The sequence below is a fragment of the Salmo trutta genome, chromosome 19 (genome assembly GCF_901001165.1).
Source record: "Salmo trutta chromosome 19, fSalTru1.1, whole genome shotgun sequence".
In the NCBI taxonomy this organism is placed as follows: domain Eukaryota; kingdom Metazoa; phylum Chordata; class Actinopteri; order Salmoniformes; family Salmonidae; genus Salmo; species Salmo trutta.
Window position 1 is genome coordinate 11,289,584 of NC_042975.1, and position 14,742 is coordinate 11,304,325.

The following is a 14,742-nucleotide window of genomic DNA, read 5'->3' on the forward strand; positions in this document are numbered from 1 at the left end:
CTGACCGGTGCGCACGATAAAATTGCCCCCCCTTACTACTAGCATCCCACTCCCTTTGCCAAAGATTGAGCCCTTTTTCCTGGATCAAGGACTTGACTTCCCTGCGGCCCAGCGGGACCTGAAAATCTACTCCCTCTCTCCTCACAGCACACTTATGCCAAAGATGTTTATATCTAAACCAAGACAGACCACAACCTGTCGTTTCAAACGGGAACAAATGAGCCATAGTGGGCAACACAAGCAATGGGGTTGGCAGAGCCAAGCAGGAGCTAGCGAGATCCTATTAGCGCATTCTAGCATTCATTTGCACATTTCCGTTGGGGAACGCCTACTAAACAACGCAAATTGTGTGTCAGCCAAAATCCATCTCGTTCCATCTTCTCCCACTGCCGGCCCACATGTTTGGTAGTGAATGGAAACGCCAACCGGATGCTCACATTTATACATCCGGTGAAATATCTGTCTCATTGTTGTATCTGTGCTTATGCTGCGTTTTACATGGTACGAGGTAGATGATAAGCGGCAAACCGGATGTCATTGTTTTCAATGAGAGCACAACGGTAAATGCCGTTGAAGCTGCCGGTGAATGCTGTCAGCCGCCCCTAGACAGGACTTGCCGCCGAAGTTCAAATATTTCAACTTTTGCCGTCTGGTCTGCTGTCGAGTTGTTTTCTTTCGGATGTTGATTTGCACTGATTGTTTACTGAAATCACCATAGCAACACATACTGTCGTGCTGGCTTTCTTTTGCTGTCACTCTCTTTCTTAATTTCTCATCCCACTATGCTGACAGGTATGACGTTTTTAGCGTCCCTCGTTTAAACGCAGCATTAGTCACCAAATCGACCTTCTCATTACCCTCCACACCCACATGGACAGGAACCCAGTAAAAGCTTACCACCACTCCTATCCTCTCCAATCCCATTAACAGACTCTGAGTGGTTTCACCTCCTCCACCCATCTCAAGCCTATCATCATGGCATCAACTTGGCCGCATACACTGACACGTAATCAGTTAACCTGCTTATATACTCTAATATTGAAATCGGGGATATTCACCCCTGACCCCAGCCTACCACTGACTGTAGCCTTTGAACCATCTGTATATTTCCTTAAAAACAAATTAAACCGATAATCTATATATCATTCCACACACCGTCTCACGTCCTCACCCCATTCTCTCCTGCCTTCAATCATGTCCACATCTACACTTGGTTTCAGAAACAACCACGGAGGAACGTTCCCCAATGCAATTTCCGGCCCTATCTCTCTCTCCCCCAGTCCATATTCTACCACCTTCTGTCTGATTGTCCACCCGTAAACCTTCTGCTTAACCACTCCTCGCTCTCAGCATTCCCCAGTTGCCGTGACTGCAGGATGTCCTTCTTAACTCCCTTTCAACCTCGCCCAGTAGCCTAATGCAAGTTTGTCCCATCTTATCCTCAGTGGCAGTTACCCACTATCCACCTGCAATGCCTCAACAGGTATCATTTTGAAGGCACCCACACATAATCTCAGGGCCCTTGACTGTATCCTATCCAGGCGCTGTAGTACCGTTTTGGCTTCTGATCCATATACAAAGCACCCATAACACACAAAGATAACCTGATCAATGCCTGATACATATACAACAATGTTTGTCTATACGACCCCCTATCCTGCCACTGCCCTCATGAGGTTCAGTACCTTCATGCACTTAATTTAAATATGCTCAACATGTCTCTTCCACGTAAGCCTTTCATCAAACCACATACCTAAATACTTAAACTCAGACACCCTACCTATATCCTGACTGTATATTTACAGCCTAACATATTTAACTTTCCTCCTAGAATACACCATAAAGCAAGACTTGGCCACAGACATCCTAAACCGCATGTTAGATACCAATCTTCCACAACTCCCACAGCTTCTTGTATCTTCCCCATCATTGAAAATAATAATTTGTTCTTAACTGACTTGCCTAGTAAAATAAATACAAGGCCACACCCACTCACTGTCCCTCTCTTGCGAGCTTGTGACGTCAAGACTCCAAAACATGGTAGCATTTGCTCTTTCAGCAGCCTGGTCTCGCTCTTTACTCTACTGCCCCAACAGAACACACTGGCAAATATATTTGTACAGTGGAGGCTCCTCAGAGAAAGGGGAGGACCATCCTCAGGAAATTTCATAAATATAAAAATAGTGAAACATTTAAAGTGATCTTTTTTAGATAAAACTATACAAAATATATTCACGTCACCAAATAATTTGTTAAAACACACTGTTTGGTAATGAAGGTCTACAGTAGCCTCAGCTGCACTCTATAGGGTAGCACCACGGTGTAGCTTATATCCTCCTCTGGGTACATTGACTTCAAAACAAAACCTAGGAGGCTCATGGTTCTCACCCCCTTCCATAGACTTATACAGTAACTATGACAACTTTCGGAAGACATCCTCCAACCTATCAGAGCTCTTGCAGCATGAACTGACGTTGTCCACCCAGTCAAAGGATCAGAGAATTAATCTAGTACTGAAAGCATAAGTTACAGCTAGCTAGCACTGCATAAAATGTGGTGAGTAGTTGACTCAAAGATAGAGAAAGACAACAGACAATTTCTTAAAAAATGACAGAGCAAGAGAGAAAGATTCTTTTTTCTTCACTTCCACTTACTTAGCTAGCAAATGCAGCCAGCTAGTTAGCCTACTCAAACACCTGGGTCAAACAGAGGGATGCTATGTTAGCTAGCTGGCTATGACTATCCAACACTGGAACTCTTCCAAGTCAAGGTAAGCTTTTGGTTTTACAACTGTATTGCCACCGGGGCTCGTTAGTGTAACTGCTTACTGACTGTACACTGTACTGCATGAGTGTAGCTGGTTTACTAACGCGTTAATTCTATTAGCTATGTTGACTATGGCGTTACTTTAGCTAATGGTGACAATGATGTAGACCGTGTGTAGCGGTTATGGTATGGTTTGGCTTGGAAAGGGTTTTTCACCTGGTCACAGACAGCTGATGTGTTGTGCATTGAAGTCCACAAGCAAAGGGAAAAGGTGAGAGGAAGAGAGCGTAGATGTGAGAAGGAATATATTGAGCTGTTTGTGTGGCTATGAAAGTTAACTGTTTGCATGTGATCAGGGGTGTATTCATTCCGCCGATACTGTTGAAAAGTGTTAGTGAGGGAGGCCCTGCTCTTTCGCTTCCCCAGTTGTTTAGTTAATTTTCATTCCAATCTCCTTTGCATTAGCGTAGCCTCTCCTGTAGCCTGTCAACTATGTGTCTGTCTATCCCTGTTCTCTCCTCTCTGCACAGGCCACACAAACGCTTCACACCGCATGGCCGCTGCCACTCTAACCTGGTGGTCCCAGTGTAACCGATGTGAAATGGCTAGTTAGTTAGCGGTGGTGCGCGCTAATAGCGTTTCAATCGGTGACGTCACTCTCTCTGAGACTTGAAGTAGGGTTTCCCCTTGCGTTGCAAGGGCTGCGGCTTTTGTGGCGCGATGGGTAACGATGCTTCGTGGGGTGTCAGTTGTTGATGTGTGCAAGGGTCCCTGGTTCGAGCCCGGGTTGGGGCGAAGAGAGGGACGGAACCTACACTGTTACACCAGCGCACACGACCCACGTGGAGTTCCAGGTCTCCGGGCAGCCTCTGGAACTGCTGGTCTGCGGCCAACAAGGCAGAGTTCATCTCAGCCTATGCTACCCTCCAGTCCCTCGACTTCTTGGCGCTGACGGAAACATGGATTACCACAGAAAACACTGCTACTCCTACTGCTCTCTCCTCGTCTGACCACGTGTTCTCGCATACCCCGAGAGCATCTGGTCAGCTGGGTAGTGGCACTGGAATCCTCATCTCTCCCAAGTGGACATTCTCTCTTTCTCCCCTGACCCATCTGTCTATCGCCTCCTTTGAATTCCATGCTGTCACAGTCACTAGCCCATTCAAGCTTAACATCCTTATCATTTATCACCCTCCAGGTTCCCTTGGAGAGTTCATCAATGAGCTTGACGCCTTGATAAGTTCCTTTCCTGAGGATGGCTCACCCCTCACAATCCTGGGTGACTTTAACCTCCCTACGTCTACCTTTGACTCATTTCTCTATGCCTCCTTCTTTCCACTCCTCTCCTCTTTTGACCTCACCCTCTCACCGTCCCCCCCCCACTCACAAGGCACGCAATACGCTTGACCTCATCTTTACTAGATGCTGTTCTTCTACTAATCTCACTGCAACTCCCCTCCAAGTCTCTGACCACTACCTTGTATCCTTTTCCCTCTCGCTCTCCTCCAACACTACTCACTCTGCCCCTACTTAGATGGTGTTGCGCCGTCGCAACCTTCGCTCTCTCTCTCCTGCTACTCTCTCCTCTTCCATCCTATCATCTCTTCCCTCTGCTCAATCCTTCTCCAACCAATCTCCTGATTCTGCCTCCTCAACCCTCCTCTCCTCCCTTTCTGCATCCTTTGACTCTCGATGTCCCCTATCCTCCCGGCCGGCTCGGTCCTCCCCTCCTGCTCCGTGGCTTGACGACTCATTGCGAGCTCACAGAACAGGGTTCCGGGCAGCCGAGCGGAAATGGAGAAAACTAGCCTCCCTGCGGACCTGGCATCTTTTCACTCCCTCCTCTCCACATTTTCTTCCTCTGTTTCTGCTGCTAAAGCCACTTTCTACCACTCTAAATTCCAAGCATCTGCCTCTAACCCTAGGAAGCTCTTTGCCACCTCCTCCCTCCTGAATCCTCCTCCCCCTCCCCCCCTCCTCCCTCTCTGCGGATGACTATGTCAACCATTTTGAAAAGAAGGTTGACGACATCCGATCCTCGTTTGTTAAGTCAAACGACACCGCTGGTCCTGCTCACATTGCCCTACCCTATGATTTGACCTCTTTCTCCCCTCTCTCTCCAGATGAAATCTTGCGACTTGTGATGGCCGGCCTCCCAACAACCTGCCCGCTTGACCCTATCCCCTCCTCTCTTCTCCAGACCATTTCCGGAGACCTTCTCCCTCACCTCACCTCGCTCATCAACTCATCCTTGACCGCTGGCTACGTCCCTTCCGTCTTCAAGAGAGCGAGAGTTGCACCCCTTCTCAAAAAACCTACACTCGATCCCTCCGATGTCAACAAGTACAGACCAGTATCCCTTCTTTCTTTTCTCTCCAAAACTCTTGAGCGTGCCGTCCTTGGCCAGCTCTCTTGCAATCTCTCTCAGAATTACCTTCTTGATCCAAATCAGTCGAGTTTCAAGACTGGTCATTCAACTGAAACTGCTCTTCTCTGTGTCACGGAGGCTCTCCGCACTGTTAAAGCTAACTCTCTCTCCTCTGCTCTCATCCTTCTAGACCTATCTGCTGCCTTTTGATACTGTGAACCATCAGATCCTCCTCTCTACCCTCTCCGAGCTGGGCATCTCTGGCGCGGCTCACTCTTGGAATGCGTCCTACCTGACTGGTCGCTCCTACCAGGTGGCATAGCGAGAATCCATCTCCGCACCACGTGCTCTCACCACTGGTGTCCCCCAGGGCTCAGTTCTAGGCCCTCTCCTATTCTCGCTATACACCAAGTCACTTGGCTCTGTCATATCCTCACATGGTCTCTCCTATCATTGCTACGCAGACGACACACAATTAATCTTCTCCTTTCCCCCTTCTGATAACCAGGTGGTGAATCGCATCTCTGCATGTCTGGCAGACATATCAGTGTGGATGACGGATCACCACCTCAAGCTGAACCTTGGCAAGACGGAGCTGCTCCTCCTCCCGGGGAAGGACTGCCCGTTCCATGATCTCGCCATCACGGTTGACAACTCCATTGTGTCCTCTTCCCAGAGTGCTAAGAGCCTTGGCGTGACCCTGGACAACACCCTGTCATTCTCCGCTAACATCAAGGCGGTGACCCGATCCTGTAGGTTCATGCTCTACAACATTCGCAGAGTACGACCCTGCCTCACACAGGAAGCGGCGCAGGTCCTAATCCAGGCACTTGTCATCTCCCGTCTGGATTACTGCAACTCGCTGTTGGCGGGGCTCCCTGCCTGTGCCTTAAAACCTCTACAACTCATCCAGAACGCCGCAGCCCGTCTGGTGTTCAACCTTCCCAAGTTCTCTCACGTCACCCCGCTCCTCCGCACACTCCACTGGCTTCCAGTTGAAGCTCGCATCTACTACAAGACCATGGTGTTTGCCTACGGAGCTGTGAGGGGAACGGCACCTCCGTACCTTCAGGCTCTGATCAGTCCCCACACCCAAACAAGGGCACTGCGTTCATCCACCTCTGGCCTGCTCGCCTCCCTACCTCTGCAGAAGCACAGTTCCCGCTCAGCCCAGTCAAAACTATTCGCTGCTCTGGCACCCCAATGGTAGAACATGCTCCCTCACGACGCCAGGACAGCGGAGTCAATCACCACCTTCTGGAGACACCTGAAACCCCACCTCTTTAAGGAATACCTGGGATAGGATTAAGTAATCCTTCTAACCCTCCCCCCCCTACCCTCCCCCCAAAAAAGATTTGATGTACTATTGTAAAGTGGTTGTTCCACTGGATATCATAAGGTGAATGCACCAATTTGTAAGTCGCTCTGGATAAGAGCGTCTGATAAATTACGTAGATGTAATGTGTTTCTAAAACTGAAGCAAATGGAACGAAACGGGGATAAACATACCTGAATTTGCCCAATAGAAACTCTTGTTTGCAACTTTTGGACTAATGATTACACACTAGATCAGGTAGATGCAGGCAAGAGTATGCAAGGTTGTATTGAATGTGTCACTGTCTGTCACCTCAAATCTTTCTCTCGACCTGTGTGCACCTACATTGTAAACTTTCATTCATAGGCTGGGTTGTAGCAAGCTAATGGTGGGTATAGGGACAATTTGAGTATCATCAATGTTACATTGAACTGGGTGAATGGAAAATGAATGACAGTCATCTAGTATGCTCTAATAGAAATTAAGGCCATGCTCATAAGAAAAATAAATCGGCTTCCCTCATCTTAAATGGCACCGATCGCCACAGTATTTGTAACTAACACTTCTGTCCGTGACACTGGCATCTACCATTGACATTTAAAGAATAGCCATCCATATTCCAGTTATTGTACATTTTGGCTTAGAATTTAGTGTATTTCACTATTCAGGAACTTGAATAGTGAAATGATACAGAGGTTACCTCTGAAGATTGTGCTGACAGTTCTTCTTGATATTGTCTTTCACATTCAATATTCAGCTTTTGTGTGATAGTGCAGCAATAATGAATAAAGCAACAGAACACTTTTACAGATTTATTGTTTCTTTATTTAAATGAAAAAGACAAAAACAATACACGTGACACATGGATGAGAGTGTATTTGATAAGTTTGATTAGGGTTTTTAGTTTTTTTCTTCGTTTTGGTACTTCACAAGAACAGGGTAGGTTGTGCCGATATGCTTCTTGTTACAGTGGTGACAGACGACGTCCACCTCATAGATACTGTAGAACACTGACACGCTCATTGGGTGAGAACAGGAAACACAGGGTATAAAGGGCAAACTCAAATTCAGGACTGACGCCAACGAAGATGCTGCCTTTGGGTTTTATTCCATTCTTCCAACTGAACTGTAGCGCCAGGTTGTGCTTGTTCTCGTCAGGCTGGTTTTGACATAAAAGAGAGAAGAGAGAGACAACAATGAAGACATACATCCACGAGAAAGAGTCATTCGTTATGCTTGACATATACACAGAGTATGCAAAAAATTAAGGGCACCTGCTCTTTCCATGACAGATTGACCAGGTGAATCCAGGTGAAAGCTATGATTCCTTATTGATGTCACTTGTTAAATCTCCTTCAATCAGTGTAGATGAAGGGGAGGAGACAGGTTAAAGAAGTATTTTTAAGCCTTGAAACAATTGAGACATGGGTGGTGTATGTGTGCCATTCAGAGGGTGAATGGGCAAGACAAACTATTTAAGTGCCTTTGAACAGGGTATGGTAGTTGGTGCCAGGCACACCGGTTTGTGTCAAGAACAGCAACACTGCTGAGTTTTTCACGCTCAACAGTTTCCTGTGTGTATCAAGAATGGTCCACCACCCAAAGGACATCCAGCCAACCTAACAACTGTGGGAAGCATTGTAGTCAACATGGGCCAGTATCCCTGTGGAACGCTTGACACCTTGTAGAGTCCATGCCCCAACGAATTGATGCAAACGGGGGTGGGGGGAGGTACAACTCAATATTAGGAAGGTGTTCCTAATGTTTGGTATACTCAGTGGAAATACTGCGGTCATCCCCCTCTTCAAAGGGGGGGGGCACTCTTGACCCAAACTGCTACAGACCTATATCTATTCTACCCTGTCTTTCTAAGGTCTTCGAAAGCCAAGTTAACAAACAGATTACCGACCATTTCGAATCCCACCGTACCTTCTCCACTATGCAATCTGATTTCAGAGCTGGTGAGGGGAACGGAACCTCCGTACCTTCAGGCTCTGATCAATCCCCACACCCAAACAAGGGCACTGCGTTCCTTCAGGCTCTGATCATGGGTGCACCTCAGCAACGCTCAAGGTCCTAAATGATATCTTAACCGCCATCGATAAGAAACAATACTGTGCAGCCGTATTCATTGACCTGGCCAAGGCTTTCGACTCTGTCAATCACCACATCCTCATCGGCAGACTAAACAGCCTTGGTTTCTCAAATGATTGCCTCACCTGGTTCACCAACTACTTCTCTGATAGAGCTCAGTGTGTCAAATCGGAGGGCCTGTTGTCCGGGCCTCTGGCAGTCTCTATGGGCGTGCCACAGGGTTAAATTCTTGGGCCGACTCTTTTCTCTGTATACATCAATGATGTCGCTCTTGCTGCTGGTGAGTCTCTGATCCACCTCTACGCAGACGACACCATTCTGTATACTTCTGGCCCTTCTTTGGACACTGTGTCAACAACCCTCCAGACGAGCTTCAATGCCATACAACTCTCCTTCCGTGGCCTCCAACTGCTCTTAAATACAAGTAAAACTAAATGCATGCTCTTCAACCGATCGCTGCCTGCACCTGCCCGCCCGTTCTGACTTAGAATATGTGGACAACTACAAATACCTAGGTGTCTGGTTAGACTGTAAACTCTCCTTCCGGACTCACATCAAACATCTCCAATCCAAAGTTAAATCTAGAATTGGCTTCCTATTTCACAACAAAGCATCCTTCACTCATGCTGCCAAACATACCCTCGTAAAACTGACCATCCTACCGATCCTCGACTTCGACGACATCATTTACAAATAGCCTCCAATACCCTACTCAATAAATTGGATGCAGTCTATCACAGTGCCATCTGTTTTGTCACCAAAGCCCCATATACTACCCACCACTGCGACCTGTACGCTCTCGTTGGCTGGCCCTCGCTTCATACTCATCGCCAAACCCACTGGCTCCAGGTCATCTACAAGACCCTGCTAGGTAAAGTTCCCCCTTATCTCAGCTCACTGGTCACCATAGCAGCACCCACCCATAGCACGCGCTCCAGCAGGTATATCTCTCTGGTCACCCCCAAAGCCAATTCCTCCTTTGGCCGCCTCTACTTCCAGTTCTCTGCTGCCAATGACTGGAACGAACTACAAAAATCTCTGAAACTGGAAACACTTATCTCCCTCACTAGCTTTAAGCACCAGCTGTCAGAGTAGCTCACAGATCACTGCACCTGTACATAGCCCATCTATAATTTAGCCCAAACAACTACCCCTTCCCCTACTGTATTTATTTATTTTGTTCCTTTGCACCCCAGTATTTCTACTTTGCACATTAATCTACTGCAAATCTACCATTACAGTGTTTTACTTGCTATATTGTATTTACTTCATGGCCTATTTATTGCCTTTACCTCCCTTATCTCAGCTCATTTGCTCACATTGTATATAGACTTATTTTTCTACTGTATTATTGACTGTATGTTTGTTTTACTCCATGTGTAACTCTGTGTTGTTGTTTGTGTCGAACTGCTTTGCTTTATCTTGGCCAGGTCGCAGTTGTAAATGAGAACTTGTTCTCAACTTGCCTACCTGGTTAAATAAAGGTGAAATAAAAAATAAATAAATATTATATATACATATATATACACACACACACACACACACACACACACACACACACACACACACACACACACACACACACACACATCTCACGTCATTTCTAAAGAATACTCTGGAATTGTTAACTCATCAAAGTCGCACATCTGATTCAACATGATAATCAAAACATACATTCATCATGTCAGTATATTTTTAACTAGCCTGGGGAGAATTTGCATTCACACTGTAGTGTAGCCTTTAATCAATGTTTCCCAGCTTCTCTTGCAAATACAACTGGATCCAGTTATGAAAGCCGATGACTGTGCGGCCCCCTCTGGTCTCTCCGACAAAGACATGCTCAAACCCTGAGGAGTCCGGCCTGGAGGAACATGGGAGAACATTATGAGGCTGGAACATAGAACACCACTGCTTTTCCACCCTCTTCCTGAAGGGATGATATTGAAGAGTAATGGGAGGTCATCCACCACTTAGATTAGCTTGATGAGGCACACGATGACATGATAGCACAATCTGCGGCTTCACATACTGTACAGCATAGGTGAAAATAGACTACTCCTAGGAATACACAAAAGCTAAGGGCAAGTCAAGTCATTGTAATCTCAAGTCATGTGGAGTCACAAGTTTGTTTTTTTCTCCCAAGTCTCAAGCTCGAGTCATTGGTCATATTTTCCCTAGATGTAATGATGACTATGGAACTATATTTTGTCTAGTCATTGAATGAAACAGCAACAGGCCATTTTCATTGTGTCATATAGTAAGATAAGCTATCAAATTCGGACTAAGCTGTACAGAAACAGGCCAGAACAAGCCTTTCGAGACATCAATCTCAAGACGAGTCCGGAGTCTCGAGGCTCCAAGTCAAGTCTCAAGTTATTTACTTTCCTGCCAAGTCAAGTCTCAATTCATCAAATGTGTGCCTTGAGTCAGTCCAAGTCTCGAGTCTTAAGTCCACACTGTATGCCATTTGAAAAGACAGGCATAAAGACTAAATAAATGAGAGACTGAGGTGACAATACAGCCTTCTTTAATTGTGAATGGATTTCACATTGAACAAACATAACCCTAACCAGTGAAGAGAAAACATTTAGCAGCCTAATGAAGAACTATTTTGACATCTGAAAAGTAACAGTTACATAAGAGGAGAGTTCTACCCACTTGCTAGTTCCTCGTCTGGCGTACAGCTCAAACCAGATACGGTAGAGTTGCTCCTTGAATTCCGGTAATCCCTCTGGGGAGAGCGGTTTCTCTACTAGGTACTAATGTGCAATCTAAAAATGAGAGAAACATATGGAGACAATTTCAATCATGGGGTGTTGATTGACTCACTTTAGCTTGTAAAGGTTCCAACTTGGCCATGGTTTTCCCTGTGAATTGATGTGACATTAAAATGGTTTTAACTTTTTCTGCATGCATCTGTGATTTGACTTTATGTTCCTACTCACCAGACTAAATAAAGATACAGTATTCTTGTTACCGACCTATCCACCATATGTTTTAACTGATACCTTCATGGTGGGCATTCGAAGCATGTAGTCCAGAAACTTGTGGTTTTCTGCTTCCTCATCTGGGGTTACAGTCTCAGGCTCACCGGTATCACTTTCAGAGTTATCCAGTAGAGATAAAGGCTGAAAGAGGACATGCAGATCGGTTTCGAGGGTAGCATGTGTTCTGATCTTACAAAAGGAATATTTTGTTTTGTCTATCCACTCCTCCTGGATGTCAGTACACATCCTGTTTGTATCATGTGCAATTATACTTGAACTCCTGCTACTCTCTATGTACGTAATACATTGCAGATATGATAGGATTTCCAAAGGAAAATAATGGTAACACACAGGAAACGGTTGAAATCAAAAGTTCATAAAAATGAAAGCACTAACGCTCACACCTCAAGCGTTTACCTAAGAAAGACTCCTTTTTGAAAATGCTTTCATCGACAAACGAGAATAGAGGATATCCAGCTCCATCACTGTCATCATTCATGTCAGCATTCACAGTCCCGGCTTTCCCCTGCACAAAGCACAGCAGAGGAAGAGGAAATCAGTTACACATTACAAATATGTAAGCATGCCCACCAATGACCTAGGGATGAAGCTGTCCACTTTTGTTTAGAAACATTGTATCCTCTTGAAAGAAATGAAGCATGACCCAGTGCCCTTTGAAGCTGCAACTCCACATTTGTTTATGAGTCAGGAGATTCCAACAGCAGCATGTTTTCACTGGACTTGCACTCTCTATCTGTGGCACAGTGTCTAACATGCTATGGTGTCCTTTAGAACAGGGATCATAAACTAGATTCAGTCGGGGGCCATTTTTTTTCTTGAGCGGATGGTCAGGGGGCCGGAACATAATTACAAATAATTTGTAGACCAAAAAATGTAACGCAAGAAGCCCAAACAGATATATTTGACTAAAACATAATAATTTGAAACTTTGCTTACATTTGTGTACGATCACATACAGTATATCTCTCTATTATGCATGGAAATACTTTGAAACAGATTTCCAAAATTAAAATCACTTGGAGCTGATTTGCTGATGTTTTTACAGTCTTATGTCCAACAATAAAAAAATAAAAAGGGGGCCAAATCAAATGCGGGCCAAATTCGGCCCGTGGGCCGCCAGTTGGGGAACCCTGCTTTAGAAAGACCACAACAGCAACAATATAGAGCATTTTAGGGGTCTGGATTTGTTCAATGTGCTGTGACCTTACAACAAACAATGCCTGTGACCTTACTATTAGCAAAAACATGCATAAGTTATTTTGGAGTAAAATATGTTTGCACAATCTGTCACGGAATGCCGTCAGTAAATGAATAAATGTCATCCACATACAGTAGTCCCGTTTGTATAGTTTTTCTACCTGCAGAGAGATCCGGTAGTCTGTCCCTGGTTTCAGTCTGTTGACGTCTTTATCCCATATTTCCTGCACCATGACTGATAGCTCTCGGTAAGCTTCAATCATGACGTGACTGGTTGGTCCCTCTGTACTCTGCAGGCTTGTTGGCTGGGTCAGGTTCCTCTGTTGTGAAGATGTGATGTACAGTGGATCCTATGCTTAATTACGATACATCAACTCTAAATTGTCTTGTCATTCCTGTATTCCAACAACTGTAAATTATTCATCTTCTCAATGTCTTATTTGCACATATTTAAAAAATGTAATACCCTCCATAAAATACACATATTCAATGGTCACTCAAATTATCATAGATAAACATTCTTCTGTGTTCATCAAGGTAAACACATAGTTTAAGTGTACAACAATTAACAGACATATCACTGAATAATTCAGTGAACTGATCATTACCATCTCTAACAACAACAAAAAATCACATTTCTAGATAAAATCATTACGTTTAACAGTTTGAGTTCAATAACATTCAGGTTTTGATTGATACTAACATCCATCCAGTATCTTTCCATCAATGCAAGCTACTCATCAATCTGTCTCAAATATCAATTTTATTTATATAGCCCTTCTTACATCAGCTGATATATCAAAGTGCTGTACAGAAACCCATCCTAAAACCCCAAACAGCAAGCAATGCAGGTGTAGAAGCACGGTGGCTAGGAAAAACTCCCTAGAAAGGCCAGAACCTAGGAAGAAACCTAGAGAGGAACCAGGGTATGAGGGGTGGCCAGTCCTCTTCTGGCTGTGCTGGGTGGAGATAACAGAACATGGCCAAGATGTTCAAATGTTCATAAATGACCAGCCTATCACTGACCAGCATATCACTGACCTTGTTCGGCTTTGGCCTGCTCACTGGCGTATGAAGACAAGTGTTCAAGTGTGTTTGGGGAAGCCAAGGGGATTCAGTCCTGTGGGAGGATTTGTGCGGGAGAAACTGGCCTGTTGAAAGCAGGTATCTTTATGTATAAAGACAGAGGGCGCTCCAACATCACGAGGCAGGACAGGGGCCATTTTAAAGGGTTAGCCACTGTCAGCAACTCTAGACGAAGGGATTAAACTGTTGTACTGACTGCTTTTGAATAACTTGCTACAATGTCGGCTTCCTTTTTGTTTCTTTAGTACTGCATTGTTTTTCTCCCGTCTCTGTCTTGTCTCTCCACCACCGTGTCCTCTTCCCAAGTGGGAATACACACACACAGTAGAAATAAGGTTATTGTGTATAATAAATAGGGCCATATGAAAAGGCAGGGAGACCAGTCCAGAGGTGTTTATGATGAAGCACAGATTATAGGGGCCGGTTGAATCAAAGACAACAGTTACATTGTACTGTCTGTTGCATCATGACATCGTGACACAGTAAAAACAATGTTCTCAATTCTCTAACATTTTGTAGATGAGTGACAAATCCTGATCTACTAAATTGTTGTACACAATATGTATCATTCATGACAGGAAACTAAATAAATATATTTACATTCTAAAATGGAAGGTTCAGACCTGAACATCGATTAAGGCAGACCCCTGCACCTCTCTGATTCAGAGGGGTTGGGTTAAATGCAGAAGACACATTTCGGATAAATGCACTTCAGTTGTGCACCTGACTAGGTCTCCCCTTTCACTTAATTCCCAATAAAAGCCTCACCTTAAATTCCGCCACATTTCAACCTCATTCATTATCTCCAGCACTATACCAGTGTCTACAAAAGTATGTGGACACCTGCTCGTCAAACACCTCATTCCAAATTCATGGGCATTAATCTGGAGTTGGTCCCCCCTTTGTTG

General features: G+C 45.0%; 1 pseudogene; it reads right to left on the reverse strand.

Annotated features, from left to right (window-relative positions):
* Positions 1–7,251: 7,251 nt before the first annotated feature.
* Positions 7,252–13,063, reverse strand: LOC115155070 (poly(U)-specific endoribonuclease-B-like; annotated as a pseudogene).
* Positions 13,064–14,742: the final 1,679 nt, after the last annotated feature.